Source organism: Calliopsis andreniformis, chromosome 4, assembly GCF_051401765.1.
Source record: "Calliopsis andreniformis isolate RMS-2024a chromosome 4, iyCalAndr_principal, whole genome shotgun sequence".
Taxonomy (NCBI): Eukaryota; Metazoa; Arthropoda; class Insecta; order Hymenoptera; family Andrenidae; genus Calliopsis; species Calliopsis andreniformis.
In genome coordinates, this window is record NC_135065.1 from 767,968 (window position 1) to 778,565 (window position 10,598).

Sequence of the window (10,598 nt, forward strand, 5' to 3'; positions counted from 1 at the left end):
TTGCATTTAATTCAACGATTATTATTTTTTAAATCTTACGCAAACTACTTTCAACATTTCTATCTTCAACGTTAATTCTCCAAGTCTCCGTTCATTTCTTTTGTTGCATTGCTTTTTCGTTTATACGTTATGCAAATATTTTCATACTAATGCTATTTCCTTCGACGCATGCCGACTTTCTTGTTCGGAGTACAACCGTAGCGCCCAGCGCGTACCCAACGCTACCGCGGTCGCTCAGACGGCAAACTCACGCTCTCGTTGGTCGGTGTTTTTCGTTAATAACTCGTTAACGAAGCCTCATCTAACATTTTTGCTAAAGAAAAGGTTGTTTCAAATCACACAAAAAGTTGTTTCAAATTACACATGCGTACATAATATGTGTTGCATACTTTTCTACGTGGTGTCCATTTTGATCTTGATCGCATTAGAGCTGATTAAAGCGTTGATCAATATTGGTTTTCGTCAGCATACGCTATAGTAAGAATTATTTGTATAATTATGAGTACCAAATGTGTAGTTGATCACTCCGGAAGCACAAAAACTAAGGGTTCCGGAATTGGTTTCTTCCAATAAATATTATACTATTTAGAAATTGTACAAAATATATTTTATATTAAATTTTATTTGGAACCTAACTTTTTAGATTGGAAAACTTCTAGATTTCTGTTAAATGAACTACAATTATTGTTAACATGGATCCCAGCAGTGAACAGAAAAGACTGGCTGCCAAGTGCATGGAGTATAATTTATGCAAAACATTTAAAATCTAGTAATTTTTACAACGAAAATGAACAGGAGTGAAAGTGAACAGATTAAAGCCAGATGCAATCCCTGTAAAAAATTTATCTGAGGATACACTACACAATTTAACTGTCTGCACTCTGTTGTATCTGCAGGGTTAAACTATGCCACAGATACATGTAATTTCAATAACAATTTTTAAAGATATATGTTATAAATGTATGTACAAATGTATCAAACAATCTTAATTATGAACTCAATGATCTCAATAGTGATCTCAACAATGAATTTCAGAACGATGGACATATTCCAGGTTAATATTACAGTCTGTATAAATTAGGAAATTTTACATCATTTTTATTTGATTAATATGTATTTAATAATCTTGGCATATATTTGTAAACAGGTATAAACACTCGATTGAAATTATCAACAGACTTAAATATGAAATGCATAACTTTAGATATTCTGGAATCTTCTACAAATAAGCATAGTACAATAGAAAAAAAGCAGACATTAGAACTTATTGCGTCTTTAAAAGACAAACATGCTAAAATGGAAACACAAGCAGAAATGGTTCGTTCCTCGATCAAGAGATGTGATAGCGTCTCGACACCAAATACATGAATCACCGCTGTCGCGTATTTTTTTAACACCAAGTATACGAGTCGATCGCTACCTCTTATTTTTTTCCCGAAAACCGGGCATTCGAACCTTACCTAAAACTTATTTCATTAATATCTTGACAGGTTTGCAATATAAGAAAATATGAATATTCTTAAATATTCCAAACCATGGGCATTGGCTTGTCGCTCCGTCACAATGACGGTTAGCCGCTCAACCATGGCAGCAACAGCCGGGGCCCTTTTCAGGAAAAATCTGGGGAAAACTGATGGCAGGACACAATCTGGCAATAGCGACGCGCAAGGGAAACGTTAGAACACCTGCAACCAGGACACGTCCACTCTTGTGCGACCTTGCGAACTAGACGGTTCATGGAGGAAGCCCTTCACGAATTTGTATCTGCGCTATCTATATAAAATATATTCAGTGCGTTGAAAAGTTCTCTGCGTTAAAACTTATATTTTTAACAACAATTTCTCTAAATTTAAAGGTATTTTTGTTATTTAAACCGAATATGAGCTTTCGAATGAGACCAATTAAAATCAATTGGGTGCACGTATAACAGAGATATTGTAATATTGCCTCATAAGTCACACGAAAATTTCAAGATTCTTATTCTTCTTCCACTTTAAAAATTCATCCGATTTCGACATTACACATATACCATGTTTTGGCAGATCTATAGAAATACAGATTGGAAGGAGTGCATTTTTGAGAGATGCTAATATCAGACTTCCGATTTAGACTATTAGATTCATAAAATTCTAGTCGATTTACTTTATTTTCTATTTGAATTACGTATGAGGAATATAAAGCCATTTAAATTTACCACCTTCTTCCTGGTCGCGCATGTGTAATAACGCTTACTACTTTAGGAATTTTGACTAAAATGTTATGAATTTCGAAAAAGTAAAGAAGGTTCAATTTTTCTGTGCAATCAGATATACGAAAACAGCAATACATATTTTAAAAGATGTTGGTATGTGTTCATGTATAACATTTGGACTTTCATTTTTAATTTTTTTGGAAAAATGTATGAGGATGCAATTAAAAAGAAACTTATTTTCTAAGGGTGCTATTAGAGAGGAATAGTCTTTTCGACATTCATACCTTTGCAGACTGGGATGGCAGCAGTACAATTGTAGGCTATTGCTATCTCCACTACTTTCTTTGCTCTGTGCGGCAAAGTCAGAATACAGTGGGAAGTACCAGACGATGTGGAACGATTCACAAGAGACCAAAGGGTGGTTAGCTTAAAAAGATAGGGTATACACCTGACTTTTCGAGATTGCCAGGTCAGTAGCTGCTGTTGCAATTTTCGTTACAGGAATGGTATTACCTATAGACACGTAACTGTTTAATAAAAGCGAAAAAGAGACATTCTATAATTCCGAATTGAAACGCAATTTAGAAAATGTTCCCCTCTGTTACACATACTACTCCACGAGCAACGTGTAATTGAGCTCGATGCTTCGGACGGCTACGTAAAGTCGAGGGCGAAGGCAGATATGACCCTTACATTCTCATTCTTCAAACGCTGAGATTCAACTGTTCAAATTGCTGGTATGCAACACGAGCCACGCACAATCATTTCAGTTGCCCAAATATTCTCATTTTTCGATTTGTTAAAAGGGGGCACTGGTGGATTTAGTCTTCAAGACACCTGAGATGTCACAAATTTTTGAAGCCCCATTAAAATGAATAAATTATAGAGAACATATATCGTTTTATTTTTATGCAAAGTTAAATATAAATAAAATTAAGCTTATTTAGATAATTAATAATAATGTAGTTATATAATCCATACTTTAGGTGTTAAAAGCTAACAATAACTTAGTAAACTTTCGTCCGATTTACTTCAAATTTTTGGTAGTTGTTGCTAATACTATTCTGTTAATTTGCACGTACGGAACTTTCGGATGAATGATGTATATTTTTATTATTATACGAGGACCTCTGTCTTACAGGCCCTGAGGCGACCGCCTGTAGGTACGTATAAATTCGCTGCTGATGCAATCCCTAGAGATGTTATGAAATTTTGAGGAATGAGTCTAGAGATCACACGATGATATTCTGGTGACTATCTCTATGTGTATTTTTTATATACAATTAAAACAAGTCCACGTACATATATTTAGAAGTTAATAGTATTCTCAAGAAAGGCTGTTGGATAGCTGCGAATGATGAATTCTTTCACAGCAACAAATCTTGCGTTCGATACTCAACATAGAAAGAACTTTAGCATTTTTTTATAAATATTATCTCACAAGTACTGCAATTTTAGTATAGAAATTTTTCAATCATAAATACACGTACAATAAATATGTTTATAATATAATATAAATGTAAAACTCTCGGGTCCGTAGAGTCACATTTATCATGTAGATACTACAGTTTTTCTAGTTTGCCGAACGTAGAATGAAACAGTCAGCGAGAGAGTGGATCTAAGAGTCGAAGTAGTTTGCCGAAGATTAAAAGTCGCACATCAGTGAAACAATACTAATGCATAAGCAAAAATTTTTCATTTCTGGCACTTTTTTACGCAATTTTTCTATCATATTCGTGACATTTTTCTGATTAAAACAATATCAAACACGATATTACTTGAGTTATATTTACTTATATTATACGTATAATTCTAGGAAACCATACATTTCACGTACGCCTCCCCCATTCCATAACCAGATGTGAGATGACATACGTCGAGAACAATGTGTTTGTGTGCGTGCGTGCGGGCGTGTATAGAATATATAGATACATATAGAATATATATATATATATATATATATATATATATATATATATATATATATATAACGTGTCTAACGCTCTAACGTGTCCCTGACTTTTTTTACAATGTTTCATTCAGTAAGTTAAGAGAAATTGGGCAGTAACGTAGAGATCTTGAGTTTCTTGTACAAGGCTCGAGCACGGCTCAAGCAAACGCTACGCGTAGCTTGTGTACCGTCACTGGTCGGCCGAACACTCATCCGCGTTCTCTGTTTGGTCGATGTTTTTCGTTAATAACTCATTAAGAAAGCTTCAGAGAACATTTTTGCAAAGAAAGAAGTTGTTTAAAATCACCCCAAGAATTCTCTCCTAACAGCTCCCACACTTTGTTTGGGACACCTTGCATATAGAGTGAGTCATCTAATGTTTGCACCTCAAATATCTTTGTTTTTAAAGATATGTCAAATGTCTTAAGGATGAAGTTGAATGGTTTAATGGAGCTCACACAGTGCCAAAAATATTCTATTTACATTATTCTCTATTTACATTATTCTCTACTTACATTATTCGACGGTCAAACCTTCGTGTCGCCACTGCCGCCGCATTAATTGCTTCAATGGTTTTAAAGTTAATTATCTTAGTGGTAGGGATAAAACGTTCACATTTAATGCATACGACTTTTTCACATTTATCGAGAGAATACTGTATTGCGTATATACGTATACGTATACACGTGCATGTACTTACAGAGAATTAAAATAATGTATCTGACCCTGAGGCCAGCTGCTGCGTTCAACGCACACAACCATACATAACATATAAGAAAATAAACATAGTAGATCTGTGTCTAAGGTCCTCTACAATAGAAATTTCTCGATAAAATACAAAGAAAACCCCAAAAAAATGTTTAGCTATAAGTAACTACGTGTTAAATATGTATGTTAAATATGTATCTATAAACGAAAATTTGTATAATAATATTATAATATTTGTAAAATAGTATTGTATGCAATTTAAATATTGAAAAAAGAAAAAAAATTCTTTCGGTACTGGGTATCGAACATGGGACGTATTATTTACAATGAAACTATCATTCGCCGCTACCCAACCACTTTTTGTGAGAATAATATTAACTTAACCTACAAGGTCTGACAGAGCTTGTGGTACAACCAGGAAGAGGATGATTTTTCATACATATCAAAATAAACCGAAAACAAGGATTACAATTATATTTCGACTTAGTTTTCAGGAAAATTGAATTTAAAGATTCGTCTAGTATGTGTATACTTGACTATTTCCGAGCTTCATACATGTATAGCTGTCCCAACGTCATGTAAATGGTCAATTTTTATTCTAATTTGTAACCCTCGTATTAATAATTATCAGCAAATCTCGTTAAATCGTGACTCCTAGGGTGCGAACACACTGTTACCACGTCATGTGAAATCACATTACATATTATACCGTTTCATATTGTAGCAAAATAGGTCTAAATGAAGGGGAAAACCTCGATTTATACTATGGATTTGCAATAGTATGTAACGTGAGTTCACGTGAAATATTATAGCTTTGTTTCATATTATAGCAAAATAGGTCTAAAATAAGGGAAAGGCCTTGGCTCATACTATGGGTATGCTGTAGTATGTAACATGAGTTCACATGACGTAATAAAAGTGTGTTCACAGCCTTATTCACTCATTTTTAGAACATTTCTAATTTTTATATTTACTAACATGGAGTCGGTGTTAACACATTTTTTCCGTTTCCAACTCAGATTCGAATGATCGGAAATTCCTTCCAATCTCTGATTCTAACTCCGACTCTTGTTCATCGCCTGAATGACTAGAGTGGAAGCGGTTATACATACGTAGACTACTATTTGTGTCTTACGAGAAGTCCTCTGGAAACAATTAGAAGCAATGTTTCCCAGGTTTTCTCCTGGGACACGAATAGTACTCACATCCGAATACAAAAACAGAGGGGTGCAAACTGAAGAGAGTTAGCGGGGTCCAAAGCTCGAAGGGGTCCGGACCTCGGGCCATGTGTAGCAGCAAGTGGAAAGTAGGACCACCCTCGAGCTAGCATGTTCAGCATAGGACGGCACGCTATTATCACCTTCCTTTGCCCTGCACACCTCTACCAAGTCTCGAGCCTGTTCGAAACGTAGCTAAGTCGCTCGCTCTTCAGCATTCACACAGAAACAGATGTATGAACAGCCATCACGGGCGAAACGTGGACCGATCATGGCAGAGTATGGAAAAACGTGATCATTAAAAGATAGATAGGAGGTAAATATAATATCCAAAGGAGAAATACTGGCGATAGTGGATCATAAGACACTTGGATACGTTGAATCTAAGATTGTTTTCATGACTTCATTTTTCTGAATTCAAGAGAATAATCTCTAGCAGAATGATGTCCATTTACAATAGCGCAAAAGATTTTTCAATCATCCTCATAAAGGAGAAACTTGGTATCAGTAACAACCCTTCAGGCAACGTTAAAGAAGATTAAACGGCAAAGATCTAACAATGTAATTCTTAAAGGACATTTTGAACTAGCTAAAATTCTTCTTATATACTTATTAAGGTAAATGTCCCAATACGTAAAAGTTTAAGATGTCAAATGTCCCAGTAAGTAAACAACCTAAAGCTGTATGTCCTTATATTTTATCTATGAAGTTCCAGAAGCTGTGGACACTACCTTATGACACTAGTTTTTATTTTTAATTAAGTTACATAATACATTAGAATTTAAGCCTAAAATTGGATAAAATTAACGTTAGTGTTCAAGTATTGGGACATGGTCAACTACTGGAGCATTTACCTTATTAAGTTTTACTATTTGGAATTGACCTGTTACAAAACTTAAAATCCAAACAAAGTGGAGATCTTTTTTAAAAGGTTTCATAATAAACAGTTTAGATCAGTGATGCTCAGGAGAAGTGACAGCGAGCGGCTAGCAGTATCCAAAATCACTTGCGAACGGCTTAGCCCAGTGCTGTCCAAGCAATGGTTTGCGAGCCCTGTGGACTCACCCACTCCCGCTTCCGTACTCAAGGAAACCACGCGACGCTATGAAGACCGAGATGATATACTGTCCCTGTTTGCAAGACTAGTGTCCCTGTTTACAAGAAAGCTCAAACATTACGAGCGACGTATGTGTTGGTGGAGCAACAAAACAATTAGAAAGGGAAGCAAGCGAGTGAGGGTCCCCTACACTGGACAGCGCTGGCCTACCTAGACCAAGTGATTCCCCTACTTCTTGAAGTACGGTCTAGAATAATTTCGACAGCTCCCTACACTGATGCTGAAGTCAGTTTTGAAACCGCTCGCGAGCGTCTCTAGGCACTTTCGGTCGCTCGCGCTCCCCTCGGAAGTGCTCAAACATCACTAGTTTATACAGTAATATTGAATGAGAAACAAGAACCTTTCTGAAATTAGTGTGTCGACTTGATATTCCAATGGCGTGTCTAATGTAACGTCTGTTATTTAATAAATTGTTTACAGCCACAATATCCTGTTATTCTTCAGTTAACACATTTTTTAATAAAAATAATAATTTATCAGAAACTATGTTCTCCAATATCCTCTACAAAAGATTTCGTTTACTTATCAGCCTATTGGCCTATAACTAGAAACCAAAAGTTTGTGTCCACCCATAGATATGAGATTATTAGAAAGAAATTGATTCATTCGCGCTTATTTAGATCACAGAAACGACAGTTTCATACCCTCTAACTGTAACCACTGTTTAAGAGGTATCTAGAACGGGGACAAAATCTCTGTATTTCCACTTCTGGTTCATAGGGGCACTGGTTTCGAGGATTTCCAGTTAAATTGGAAACTCTGTATATGGCAAAAACAAATCAAAGTGAGAAAATTAAGTAACTTTGAAATAATTTTATTCGAGTAGTAGGAAAACTATTTGATTTTGCTTCTTATATTCATAATTATTTATAATTCTTGCTGTGTAACATACTTAGGAGGCACGATTTGTATCAAGTAATCACGTAATGGTTACTTCCTCGGCGAGGGAGAAAAGGAGGTAAATTTAGTTTACATATATAGTTTGTTTTTAAGTATAAATAAATATAATCTGTTGTAATTGTAAATGTTAAGACTCATCAGGCAGATCTCTCTATACAGCCCAGAAAAATTTATTGCCGCTCATTCAAAAAACATTAAAACGAAAGAGAAGAACGTAAAAGAGTCAACGACTGAAGAAGAAAGTGTAGAAATGCACAGAAATTTATGCAAATTCCAAAATTAGTCACTACCTAAGAGAGAAATATTTTTGTTGAAAATCGAAAAAATAATTTTTCATCAGTTCTATTACCCAAATAAAAATTGTACCCATTACACGAACTAAGATCGAGAGGATACTAGAATCGTGATATATATGTATATACATATAATCGACGGTAATTTTAATCGCTTAACATACTAATATCAGTTGCAATAATTACAAGCATCATTATGTCCTTATATATATATATATATCAAGTATATACATATATATATATATATATATGTTAGCCGAAATCAAACATTGTCATATTAATCTCGTTTTCGTTCACTCGCAAAACATTATTTTCATTCCATCACATTCTTTTTTTTTTGAACGTACATATACCTTCATGCGTTCTCTCTTTCACTCACTCACTCACTCTCTCATATTCTCTCTCTCTCTCTCTCTCTCTCTCTCTCTCTCTCTCTGTCTCGACTAGTAACGTATACAAGCACTTGGTTTTCCATTCCCCATTTTTTTTCGCTAAGTAAATTTCCTTTTCTCATAATCACATTTTACATCTTAGAAAAATATTGTGTACGTCTAAAATAGGATGAAGGCCTAGAAGCAATTGGCGTCCCATCGATAATCACTTCTCTAGTTACAACTGGTATATTTGTGTGCGTACATCTGCGTTACCCTCCTCATATGTACAATGTTATTTCAACTTAACGTTCGCATTTTCATTCTCCTGTAACAAAATAGAAATCATGATGCTGTGACTTCTCAATAGCAATTAGATCTTGGACGTGATTGTTTCAAAATGGAAAAAAATCAGTTAACAATCGTATGATTTCAATACACGAGCATACCGATAAAAGTGAACAAATATGACAGTGCATTTGATCATAATCACAAGAATAATTATAATCTTATTTACCTTGAAATTTAAGAATATCATCTGTCGTTTAAAGATAATTAACTTTGTTACTCCAAATTATTTTACACTCTGCTTTTTGTTAAACAATTTTCTTAAAATACTCACGTTATTAAAGTAAAATAAATAAAATTACATGTAGCCATAAAAATAAACACGATGTAAAAGTGTCAATAGTGTAATTTTGCAGTTATATTGAAACAATACGATTTTTATTTATAACATTTTCTTATACGGTGATTACAAAAATTTGCAAAATTATGACGACTAATACGTCTCATTCTATACAAACGATGATAATGATAATAGTAATGATAATAGTAATGATGATGATGATGATGATGATGATGATGATGATGATGATGATGATGATGATAATGTGATGATAAATGATGATGGGTGAAGGATGATGATGGATGAAGATGGACGACGACAACGACGACGACAACGACGGCGACGGCGGCGGTGGCGGTGGCGACGATGACTGCGGCGGCGACAGCGGTGACGGTGGCGACGTTGGTTGTGGTGTAGTTGTGATGATGGTGATGGTTGCAGTGATGGTAGTAGTGGTGGTGGTGGTGGTGCTGATGGTGGTGGTGATAGGGGTGGTGGTTGTGATGGGAGTGATAGTGGTGATAATGATGATGGTAGTCATAATCATGATCGTTAATAATAAAGATAATATATTATATTGTCCACAGACATTATGCTTAGTGCTCCGCGAAGTGACGACAAATAATTAACGCGAGTTTTCCTCAATTGATAACTTTGACGATCGTATCAGTCGCGAAATAATACAATTTTCACTAAAAAAAAAAAAGAACCATTGATAACGTGGTATTATACATATATTACATATATAATATAAATGCATTATTTATTAAAAATAATGCGTTTATGTTATACGTACGTGTATATATATGTACACACACACGCGCGCGCGCACGCACACACACACACACGCGCGCATCCACGCACCACACACGCACCCGCGCACACTATGTATATATATATATATATCATATATATATCATATATATATATATATATATGAGAACGATTCCCTTTAGTATCTATTATATACTAATTGATACAGCGAACTTTTTGCACTTGACATTTAACCGCTGTCGGCTGTCACACGCAATTGCAAAGGACGAAGGATATTTAAAAAAAATAATAGTATCTTGAAGACAACAAAACACGGTTTCTTCGTACCTCTCTTTCTCTGTCTCATTCAATCACTCTTCATTCTTTCTCTTCTCTTTTATGCAGTTTTACACTCTTCCTTCCTTGTGAACAGTTTGCAAAAGACCCATAGAGTGCGACGATTATCGAA